Raw genomic sequence first — 12,665 nt, forward strand, 5'->3', positions numbered from 1 at the left:
AGACTGTTGGTTGACTTTATTGTTCCATGTTTCCTTTTGTGTGTGATGTGGCATGCGTGTTAAAGAATAAACAGGGTCATGAAGTAAGATCTACAAACAGAACTGGGACTGGATTGGTTTTTTGTGTTTTGTTTCTTTTTTCCTGGGCAGGTGGTCAGATCTAGCAGACCTATACCTTTGCAACAGCTGGTAACAAGGCTACTTATGCTCGTGTGCCATCTAGTGGTCCACTTCCTATTAGCCATTTAGCCATAGCTAGTAGCTATAGAAACCAGGTGGGTGAGGTGGTATCTTTAATTGGACAGCTTCCACTGGTGAGAGAGACAAGCTTCCAAGCTTACATGGAAATTTTTTTTCAGGTCAATACTGCAGACGACTATTTATACATAGATATAAAACATTTTCCAAACACCTTGTACACAGCAGGGGTGGGGCACAGCCGTTTCTTATCCCATGTGAATGGACAAAACATCTTCCCCCCAAGTATACAGCCTGGCCACCTCCACCTCATTTTCTGGGAGAAGCCAACTTGAACATGAGGACTGCGGTTGTTGGGTGGAGCTCTCACAGATAACGTCTCATGTTGCCAGAGTCCTGACCCTTTTCACCCTTTGACTACCCCTTCCAAGAGGGTGCACAGCTGCAATTTAGGTCATCATTTGTAACCTGTACTTATGGGAGGCTCAGAATACTTGGGCTTGGAGCAGGTCAGTGAATAAATTGACAATGGAAGTGTGTGCACAACTTGGCTGAATCTAACCCAGCACATTTAGGCTACATCTACGACAGCTTTATTTCAAAATAAGATAGCCACATGCAAAATACATTTCAAAATAGCCTTTCTGGACTCATAGTGCTATTTCAAAGTCGTGCCATTAGAGCCCATTATGGCTTATTTTGAAATAACACAATTCCGTGTCTTACTGGTGCCTATTTCAAAATAGTGATTTCAAAATAGGTGTTATTCCTCATAGAGGCTATGTCTACACTAGCCCCTGCCTTTCAAAAGGAGAATGCTAATGAGATGCTTCGGCAGATGCTAATGAGACACTTTCATGAATATGTAGCACCTCGTTAGCATAATGCCGGCCACGGTTATTCGAAAGCTCCGCTTTCAAATTGCGTGCCACATGTGTTGATGGGGGCCTTTCGAATGGACACCCCTGTCTTCTATTTGATTTTAGGAATAAGGGGCTTTCATAGACTGAGGGTCCTTTTGGAAGGCCCCTGCCTACATGGGTGGCATGTGATTCAAAAGCTGCACTTTCGAATTTCCTCAGCCACCATTATGCTAATGAGGCACTGCATATTCATTGCAGTGCATCATTAGCATATCCTGAAGTGTCTCATTAGCATCCCCCTTCGAAATGGGGGGCTAGTGTAGACACAGTAATAGAATGAGGTTTACCAGAACTGGAATAAGGCACCTATTATTTTGATTTTATTTTAAATAGCATGTGTATCATTTCTATGCTGCCAAAGTCATTTTGATAACTGCCATTATTTCGAAATAACTTGGCCATGGAGACATCGCCATAGTCATTTGCTTCTGTGAGCAGCAACTTCACAGACAGAGGACAAAACAAATGAAGGTATTTGTCAGGGTGAAAGTCTCCAATATCCTGATGCTTTTACAGAGACAAATCAACAAGAGTGCTGTGTGATTGAGGGCAGTGTCAAAGGACTGAATGGAGCCTGTATTCATTGTCCTTTAAATGCAAGGAATGAAAATATTGCCTTTCATATTAGTGCTATGCATGACAAGTACATTTTGGACTTAAACTACTTGTCTGTGTCTGTTTAATTAACCTAGAGACTTTCCTGATAGTCCCCAAGGATTTTGTCCCTGGCTTTGATTAATTTAATTAAGGATCAGCAGCCTCAACTCACCCAAGGGGCACCATGTCTAACATACAGAATAAAACTTTTGGAGAAAGTCATAGCAAGGCTGTCAGATACAGGCGGGGGTAATTTATCTAGTTGTAAGAAATGCTCTTGAACAATGTACTGTGCAGTCCAAGTGGACTTGAGCAGATGGTTTGAACCAAAAAGGTTATTATATACGCATGCTACGGATGGAAAACAAAGTTAGCAAAAAATGCCTGAATCAATGCTTGGCATGTCATTGCAAATTGCCCCTCCTCCCAGTAAGCGTCTAAGAGATCAATTCTGGTTATGTTGCTCTGTAGGCATGGAGCCTGTCTGGATTTCTGAGCTATGATGCCCCCAGGTAGGGTGCAACTTGGAAATGGGGTGCTGCTGAGCCCTCTGACACACCACTGGGGCTCCCTCACACTCTGCTGCTGTGACAAGCTGCAGGCTGCTCCAGGTCCTGGACTTGCACAGAGCTTTGCACAAGCACGAACACACCCTACTTCAGTTACATGAATGATTGCAAGCACCCTGGGGCAGAGACTCCCTCTTTGCTTATGTTCATTGTCATGTTACACAAAGGTGCCCTACTCTTTCTAGAGAATCCTGGGAATTATGGTAACCCGAATAATAATAATAGTGACTCCATAGCTACTCCGTAGCTCCCAGCTACATACCCCTGCCCCTCTAAGCAGACACATGCACTTCAGGTACTCCCTCCCATGTATGGCAGTGGGAGCAAGTGATGCTGATAGATACAGAAACATCGAAACTCTTTGAGCCAGGTGGTTTCCCCAGCTGAGTGACAGCAAAGAGAGATGAGAAGTTGAGGGACCGCCCCACCCCCTTCACTGCCCCGGCCCAACAGGAGAGCCAGCAGGCAGCTCCAACAGGCCAACGACATGATCCAGTTTGCCCAACATTCCTATTATTCCCAGCCCCTCTATTATCCCACAATGTCTCTTCTTTCCATCTGCTGCCCTCCTCCCCTGCGACTCTTAGCCCTCCTGGTGGCTCTACCTCCCAGTGACAGTGACACTCTATGGCAGATTTGACATACACTGATTGGCTAAACTTTCTTGGGGAACTTGCATAATGTCAGACACCAGCACCATTATCTTGGGTCTTGCCCTTGCTATTATTTCTTCACTTCCACCCATAGCTTTTTATTCCTCCTTCAGAGAAGCAAAGTCTGACAGATTGGCAGCAAAGTGTTCAAAGTGCATTTGAACACACTCTATTCATTTGAGGTATCTTAGCCACATGGTCTCCTATCTGCCTTCTGCACATGGCTGTGCTCCGCAATGACTGAACTGTGCTGCATTTTTATTCATCCCCCACACTGCTTCCCAGAGGGATGCTCCGGGTGCAGAGAATTCATCCTGTGCTCCCAGTCTTCCGCCGAGCTCTGAACCAGGTCCAGTAGACCAGTGTACCTGCTGCCTGCACCTGTGCTTTCACATTGTTGGAGGCCAATGTGAATTTTTCCAGCCAACATCCGACAGGGAAGAGGTCATGATTTTGTCAGTCTTAATCAACGAAGCCTTAATAGCCAACGGCTTTTCTCCCTTCACTTCACTCCTGCTGCTACAACTGTGTATAATAGGAGTTCAGCCACCATCCTCCACTGGCTCTACTTTGGCAGCAGTTGAGAACCTTCCTGTCCTCCTGCAGGATAACGTAATGTGAGATGCTGTAAGGATAAATGTAATGAGGAAGGAAGGCCACTGTAGGTGGGATTGAACGAGAGAACATAGAGAAGTTCACATATTTCGGGAGCAATACAATGTGTGATCTAGGCTGTAAGAACGGAGTAGCAACTAGAAGAGTGAAACCAAGAGCAATTTTGAAGGTGACAGATAAGATCTGGAAAAACAAAGCGATTAGTTCAGGAGCAAAGCCGAGCATCCTGAAAACATATATTCAGCAGCATGTTGTACAGATGTGAGACATGGGTGGTAATGAAAGATTCTAAGAGAAGGGCATTGGCATTCAAGAGGAGTTGTTACCGAAAGATCCTGATAATAGGATGGATGCAGAGGGTGACCAACAACAAATTATATAGGAAGATACAGGCAAAACAGAACCTTCTGAAGAAACAAAGTAGCACTCTAAAGACTACCAAAAAAATTCAAAGTGCTACTTGACTGCTTTCTTGTTTTGATAGGATATAGACTAGCACAGCTCCCTCTCTGTTACTACTGTAGAAGGTTATACAACAGAAGTTACAGCTATTCAGACATATCTGCAAAATGAACAATGAGTGAAAAATCAAGATCCTGGTATAATGGATGGTTCAAATAAGAGAGGCAGACCCCCACTGGTGTAGAGCTAGTTTATAGAAACTAAGACACTGCACATTGGATGGGGAAAGATTGAAGGAAATAGAGAGGAGGGAGGCATTGGACACCAATGGGCACTAAGCCTATGGTTGTTGATGATAATGATGAAGTTCATGCCCATTTGTGTAATTCAGCTCTACTGATGATATTAAACACAAAGGAAGAATTTGCCCATTGAGGCTACGAAGATGCTTTAACCCCTGCATTTCTTATTTAGGGATAGGTCTACACTAGATAGTAAAGTTGATTCTAGATACGCAATTCTAGCTACAGCAATTGCATAGCTGGAATCAACTTGTCTACAATCAACTTACCTGGATTTCCTCACAGAGGGGGGTTGACAGGAGAAACTCTTACTCCTTGTGAGATTGAGGAGTACAGTGGAAGACTGTGGACCCCAGATAGTTCAATTTTGTGCATCCCTGCTAAGTGCACGAAATCGAACCTCAGAAGGTCAGCCCAGTCAGGGCTGATCTTCCGTCTAGTGAAAACATGTCCAGAGGCTGAATCCCCAAATTTCCTAGGCACCCTCAGCAAAACCCACTTGGGAGCCGAGACTGTTCTGTATGTCATAAGACTGAATCCCAAGAAGACAATTAATAATCCACAGTTGGCATGCAACTTTTTTTGCTACCTGGTCTTTGCTCGTGTTTTGGACTTTTCACAGTGAGAACAATGAAACGAGGCTGATCAGTTTCAACCTACAGCTTAATGGAGATGTTGAATAAGCTTCAGAAATAAAAGCATGCAACATACATGGACACAAGGTGTAAATACAGCTTATGGACAATTCCCTACCATTCTAATATTTATGAACCTGATCCTTCAAAGAGGACTATATGAGTGGGTAATCTGATTAAAATAAATGGAATGGAACAACGCCCATTGACTTCAATGAGCTTTGGATCCAGACCCAGGTGTACAAAGGATGAAGGCAAGCAGTTTATTGTAGCAAGAGCACAATGGGAAAAAACAGAGTAGACTCATGAATAAAAGCACAGATGTAAATTCAGGCCACTATCTCCTTTCTGAATTAATTTCAACAGTAACAGCAGGGATGAAGAAATAAAACCCCTTGGCCCTGCCTCCCTCTGCCTCTTTTCTCTGGCAGCAAAAACAGAGGACAAATCTGTCATTAAGTATTTGTAAATGATCAGTTATCTGATGGCAGCTGTTTTCTAACTGGATCGGAATGCAGAGCACAGATGCTCAGATGTGCAACATGAGTTCAGCTGTGTTTCCTCCCTGGAGTCCGATGCCTCCTTCCATCCACACATTTAAAAAAAAAGTCCTGAGGGGTGGACGGACCCCTTTATTGTTTGTTCTGTAGTAATCATTTTCTTCCCAACCAGCCCTTGATTTGTGCAATGGTTAGCTTTGTTTTAAGGGTGTTAACTAGCAACCTGGTCATTTACCACCTAGCGGTAAGTACTAGCTTAGAATGGGACGTTTACTGACAGTGCACAAGCTCATTGCAAATTCCAAAGAAAGAGACTAACTGTCATACAAGTTCTTCTAATGAAATGTAAGCAATCAGCCCCATAATTTCTCTTATTAGTTTTAGCCAGACTCGAAAAGGTCAATGCCCTGGCAAGCAATGATTCACAAATAACAGGTGCAGCCAGTTTCTATTATGCCACCATGGGACACTGCTCTGTCACTTTTATTTACTGAATCAATCCACCAACGTCCAGCAGGAGAACAACAGTTAAATGGCCATTAATTGTAGGCTGATGTGCAGATGAAACAAATCTCCAAAGGGACTATAAACCTTTGTTCTTTAGCCTTCTCTAGCTACCACCCTGTGATCATCAGTAAATCACTCGGCACTTCATTTTCTTATTAAAAATTTAACATGCTGATCATCCCAAGTGACTTTCATCCAATCAGGACATCCTTTTTTTTTGTTTGTTTGTTTTTTCTCAGAGGTTCCACTAAGAAAACTTCTCCAGCAGTACAAGCAATTCATTCATAGGAGATACCACAACATGTATGGTCTATCTCTGATTTCTTTTTCTGTTCTTAGAAGATAGGAAGCTCTGAGAAGCTGAAACCCCGCCTGGAAAGCAAGTTTAATCAGTCTCTCATTACATGATTTTATTTAATTAGTTTCATTGATACACTGGTGTCTGTCATGCAACCCTAGGTGTGTGAATTCAGTCTTTGGAAACAGGTATTGAAAAGTAATTAGAAGCAGACTCAGTGTCAACACTATAAGATTCCCAAAGCTCCATAAATGGGGACTTGCTGCACTCAACACACCTCTTCAGATATACTCTGATGAACAGATAGGCCCTGCACTGTCTTCAATGTCAACAAGCTTAAACGCTGCTGTGCAAAGAGGGTCAGCTGTGGCGGGATGCACAGCTAATTAAATCAGTGGCTAGATACCCACTGATTTAGAAGGCTTGGGATCTGGCCCTGATCAGGAGCACAGAGCATTCCATTAAAACACTAATACCCCCAGACATAGAATAAGGGCAATCAGGAAGGAATGCCCCAGCTAACATCAGCTGCTGGGGTAGGACCCTCAGAGAAAAAATGGTGTCTGGGGTACACAGAACCCAGTCCACAATGGGCTTTATTTAGCATTCTTAAGCTACGTCTACACGTGAAGCCTACTTCGAAGTAGCCTATTTCGATGTGGAGACATCGAAATAGGAATAGGCTATTTCAATGAATAACGTCTACACGTCCTCCAGGACTGGCAACGTCGATGTTCAACATTGACGTTGCGCAGCACCACATCGAAATAGGTGCTGCAAGGGAACGTCTACACGCCAAAGTAGCACACATCGAAATAGGGGTGCCAGGCACAGCTGCAGACAGGGTCACAGGGCGGACTAGCGCTTCCGGGGCAACAGCTAGCCGCTCCCTTAAAGGGCCCCTCCCAGACACACTCAGCCTGCACAGCACGCGGTCTGAGGAGCCATAGGCACACAGACCCTGGGCGACACAGGCATGGACCCCCAGCAGCAGCAGCAGCAGCAGCAGCAGCAGCAGCAGCCAGAGGTCCACCCAGCCCTCCCAGCAGAAGCAGGGCTCGCCCTGCTCCATGCCATGCGGGAGGCAGCTGAGCACCTCCTTGCCACACCGGAGGACGAGCGGCCTGTAGGGGAGCAGGACTCACCACCCAACCCTGCAGCACCCCGCCCCCTGCCCGCCTCACACGCCGCCGCCTGTGGAGCTACCCCACCAGCACCGACTGGTGGGAGCGGCTGGTGCTTGAGGAGTGGGATGACGACCGCTGGCTCAGGAACTTTAGGCTGAGCCGGTAGACATTTATGGAGCTGTGCCAGTGGCTCACCCCCGCACTCAGGCACCAGGACACCGCAATGCGGCGTGCCCTCCCTGTGGAGAAACGGGTCGGCATCGCTGTCTGGAAGCTGGCCACTCCAGACAGCTACCGATCCGTGGGACAGCAGTTTGGTGTCAGCAACGCCACCGTCGGGGCTGTCCTCATGGAGGTAAGAGGACCCATGGGGGGAGGGGGGAGGCAGCCCTGGCAGGGCAGGGGGGCCCCGGCAGGGCAGGGCAGGGGAGGGGAGGGGATAGGAGAGGAGGGGAGGGCAGGGGGGCCGGGGCAGGGCAGGGCCATGCACACCCTGCTCACCCCTCATTGGTGCTCTCCCATGTGCTTCCCCTGCAGGTTGTGCACACCATCAACGCCATGCTCCTCCACAGGCTCGTGAGGCTCGGGGACCCAGATGCCACCATCGCAGGCTTTGCCACGCTGGGCTTCCCCAGTTGCTTCAGGGCTCTGGATGGGACTCACATCCCATCCGCGCCCCGCAACACAGTGGAGGATGCTACATAAACCGCAAGGGCTACCACTCAGTGGTCCTCCAGGCCTTGGTGGACAGCTGGGGCCGTTTCCAGGATGTTTATGTGGGCTGGCCTGGCAGCACCCACGACGCCCGGGTTTTCTGGAACTTGGGCCTGTGCCACCAGCTGGAGGCGGGGACCTACATCCCCCAGCGGGAGATCCCTCTGGGGGACACCACCATGCCCCTCTGCATCATCGCAGATGCGGCATACCCCCTCCAGCCCTGGCTCATGCACCCGTACACGGGCCATCTCTCTGCCAGCCAGGAGCACTTCAACCAGCGCCTGAACCATGCGCGCCAGGTGGTGGAGTGCTCATTTGGCCGCCTCAAAGGGCGCTGGAGATGTCTCCTCACCCGCCTGGATGCGGGCCCCACCAACATCCCCAAGATTGTTGGTGCGTGAAGCGCCCTACACAATCTGGTGGAGAGCAAGGGGGAGGCCTTTTTTCAGGGCTGGGCTGTGGAGGCCGGCAGGGCCGATGTGCAGCCACCCGCTGCCCCCAGTCACCAGGTGGACCCCGAAGGGACCCGGGTCCGGGAGGCCCTGCGGGCCCACTTCGATGAGGCCGGGGAGTGAACTCTGCCAGGCCCACCACTGCCCCCCCCTTCCTCCACAACACTCCCTGCCCCTACACCCACACCACGGAGCACCCAACAGCACCCCCCCCAACACTTTTCCTGAACAAATAAAAGCACGCACTTGTTTGTAAAATCAAACTGGTTTTCTTTTAACTGTTGTTTTAACTAATACCAAACTATATACAAGAACTTCTTACTATTATAGGTGAATAATAAAAAAGTATGCATATATTTACAAAAAAAAAACAGGGATTGCAAGGAAGGGGAGAACTATTTACATGGGGGGGGCAAACAGGGGGCACAAATAAATAAGTCCAAACTATATACAAGGGGGTGGGCCACGTCCTGGGCCCCACGCCCCTATAGTCCAGCACTGGGGGTGGGCGGCCGGGAGCTCCGCCTTGGCCGCAGCCCTGGCTGGGGCTGGCTGGGGGCCGGGCAGACCGGAAGATACGTCCGGCGAGTCTCAGCTGGCCCCAGGTCTCCCTCGGCGGTCCGGCCCTCGGTGGCAGGTGGTGGGGCGACAGCGGACAGCACGGCGATGAGTGGAGCAGTGGGTGGCGCGGCGGGTGGAGCACTCAGGGCGGGCGCAGCGGCGGCCGGCGAGGCATGAGGGGCCAGGTAGTCCACTAGGCGGTTGAACGTGTCCATGTAGGCCCCCCATGCCTCTTGGCGCCAGGCCAGCGCCTGCTCCTGGAGGTGGAAGCGGCATTGCTCCACCCGCAGGTGCTGCTCTGTGACCTCCAGCTGCCAATGATGGATGGCCAGCAGCTGGGGGTCCATCACCGTTGGGTGGTGGTGCTGGGCCCGCCGTCTTGCCCGCTGTGGGGCCGGTCGGTCCTCCGCCGAGGGGCTGTCCTGGAGCGATGGCCCCGGAGGGGTTTCCGGGACCACTGAAGCCTCGCCGGCACTCTCCGGTCCTTCCGATGGTGCAACTGTGGAACACAGGAGGCGGGGAAGAAGAGTGGAGACAGCCGTTAGTGTGGGCCCCGAGCCATGGCCCTTGTCCCTCCACCCCTGTGCTGCAGGTTCCCCATCCCCGTCCCCGGGTGATGCTGCTGTGATGGGGTTCACGGGTCCCCCTGCACTGCACCCCGTCCCCCAGCGGGAGTGACTCTCACTTCACTCAGCAGGGTCTGACAGGAGAGGTTTCTTAGGCCACAGATGCCCAGTTTCTCCCACAAGTGACAGTACAGCAGTCAGAGACAGTCCTTCCAACCCATCCTGGGGAGAAGACCCCAACGGGTGCCCCTCTGGGGTGTAGCTTTCCCCCTCCCCAGGCTGGCTGCCTTACAGCTCTCCCTTCCCCTAGCCTCTACCTGCGGCCCCCACCCCAGTTCAAAGCCAGCTCGGCTCCTCCCTCCTCTTTGTTCAGGGCAGAGGCGTAACCTGCCAGTTGTAGCCCCAGGATCATCCTTTGCCCCTGGTAGCTATTCAGCTTGTTGCTCATATCTAGCCTGAGTCTTGCATTTGCACTCCCCCCCACTCCATCACATGCTGCTGCTGCTGCTGCGGGGTGTCCCACCCCCTCCTCCCGGGGGACCCTAGAGGTTCCGCTCCCCCCTGCCCCAGGGACGGGGCATGGCACTGTCGTGCTTGTGGGGGGCAGGGGCTGATGCACTCCTGTGAGGGACATGGCACTGCTGTCCTTGGGGCCATGGCCATCTGGGCATGTGGAGGGCCCTGGCCACATATCTATTACCCCCGCCCCTCAACCCCGGGGGTGTACACCGGGGGGGGTACATACCTGTAGGTCCACTCCCACGGTCAGGGGACACCCGGGGGGTGGATGCAAGGCTGCTGCTCCGGGATGGGAGGAGGATCTGCAGCCCCGTCTCAGTGGAGGAGGAGTCCCCCTCCTCCTCCTCCTCCTCTGGTGCCCCGGGGGTGGGCTCCGGAGGGGGCCCCGGGGTGCGGGGCTTACCTCCAGGGCGGACTCCGGCTCCGGGGCCTGCTGGAGCTCCTCAGCCGAGGTGTCAAGAGTGGCCGGAGGGGAGGAGGTGTGCCGGGGGCCCAGGATGTCCCTGAGCTCCCTGTAAAAGGGGCAAGTGACGGGGGCGGCCCCAGATCGGCCGGCCGCATCCCAGGCCCGGCATAACCCTGCCACAGCTCCTTCACTTTACTCCGGACATGGTCCGGAGTGCGGGCAGGATGACCCCGGGCAGCCAGGCCCTCGGCCAGCTGAGCGAATGCATCCGCGTTCCACCTCTTGCTCCCCATTACCTGGAGCACCTCCTCCTCACTCCAGAGCCCCAGCAGGTCCCGAAGCTCAGCCTCCATCCAGGAGGGGCCCTGCTGCTGCTTTCTGGCCTGGCTGCCAGCCTGGGAGCCCTGGCTGCCCTGGCTCCTCTTGGGGGGCGTTCCCTGGGGGCTCTGGGGGGGCTGGCGGGCGGCCATCACAGCTGGGGTGGCTGTCTGTGCTGGCTGTGAGACGTGCAGGCTGGCCGCGTGTCTGGGCTGCCGCCTGCACGTTCTCTCAGCTTCCTGCACAGGAAAGGGAAGGGGTGGGGATCGTTAAGGGTCCGCTCCACGCAGCCACCTTTGAGCTGAGGGGCTGGAGAGAGCGTCTCTCAACCCCTCAGCTGATGGCCGCCATGGGGGACCCCGCAATTTCGATGTTGTGGGACACGCAACGACTACACGGTCCCTACTTCGACGTTGAACGTCGAAGTAGGGTGCTATTCCCATCCCCTCGTGCGGTTAGCGGCTTCGACGTCTCACCGCCTAACATCAAAATAGCGCCCAACACGTGTAGCCGTGACGGGCGCTATTTCGAAGTTAGTGCCGCTACTTCGAAGTAGCGTGCATGTGTAGACATGGCTTTAGGCTGCTTCTACACTCGCCCCCTTCCATTGGAGGGAGCGTGGTAATGAGGCCATTCAAAGCAGGCTAATGAGGCACTAATGTGCATATTCAGCACCTCATTAGTATAATGGCAGCCACATGATTTTCAAAGTGCTGACTTTGAATTGCAGATTGACACTGTAGATGTGGGTAGCTTTGAATTAAGTGCCCCACTTCACATTCTGGTACTCCCACAGAGCTATATTGCAGTAAGAGAATGTCAAAGTGGGGCACTTCTTTTGAAGCTGCCCCCACCTACTCTCTCACTCTGCACTTTGAAGTCTGCACTTTCAAATCCACCTGTCCTCCATTTTGCTAATGAGATGCTGAATATGCACATTAGTGGCTATTAGCCTGCTTCGAATAACCTCATTACCATGGGCGAGTGTAGAATCAGCCTTATTTAGTTAGGTTTGCAAAACAAGAAGAGATTCCTATTTTAACACTGGTCACCACCGAGAAAGACTATGTATCAGAACAGACACAACCAACCCCATAACATAGAAAACTATGAAATAAACAAAAAACTGAAATAATAAACCAAATTCCCCACTTCCCTTCATACAATATAATCTCTGAGAACATATAAGACCGTAAGAATGGATATTCTGGATCACAGCAAAAGTCCATCTTACCCAGTATCTTGTCTTCTGACAGTGGCCAATGCCAGGTGTTCCAAAGGGAATGACCAGGACAAGTAATTATCAAAAGATTGATAGAAGCTCGCTTTTCACTGAAATCATACATGAACAGCTATAGTGGAATTAAAAATTCCACCAGAGTTTAGGCACTTATAGGGAAGCAAAGAAGACTTCATTTATTTTTCTGTGAAATGAGTTTCATTAAAAATGGAGTGCGGAGTACAGCTGGAATGGTCATATTTTTCCCTAATACTTTGAGGGACACCTTGGTAAGTTGCCAAATGCTGAAGAGCGGCATTGAATTTGCATTAAATGGAGCAGATAACATCAACTGCCCTCAAATTTAATGGAGAAACATAGCCTGCAGAGCAGACCTGTACAAATATTTTACAATTAAATTTAAAAAAATGTGACTTTAACTATTGGCCTGACTTTTCTAGTCACATTTCTGGACCTCTGCCTTCAGATCCAGCCAGTTAAAACAAGGATAGAAAAGCTTACAAATAAAAATTAGACTCCAAAAAAGTTCAGCAACAAATGTTTGCATTTTAATGTTGGAT

The sequence above is a fragment of the Carettochelys insculpta genome, chromosome 5 (assembly GCF_033958435.1).
Source record: "Carettochelys insculpta isolate YL-2023 chromosome 5, ASM3395843v1, whole genome shotgun sequence".
NCBI lineage: Eukaryota > Metazoa > Chordata > Testudines > Carettochelyidae > Carettochelys > Carettochelys insculpta.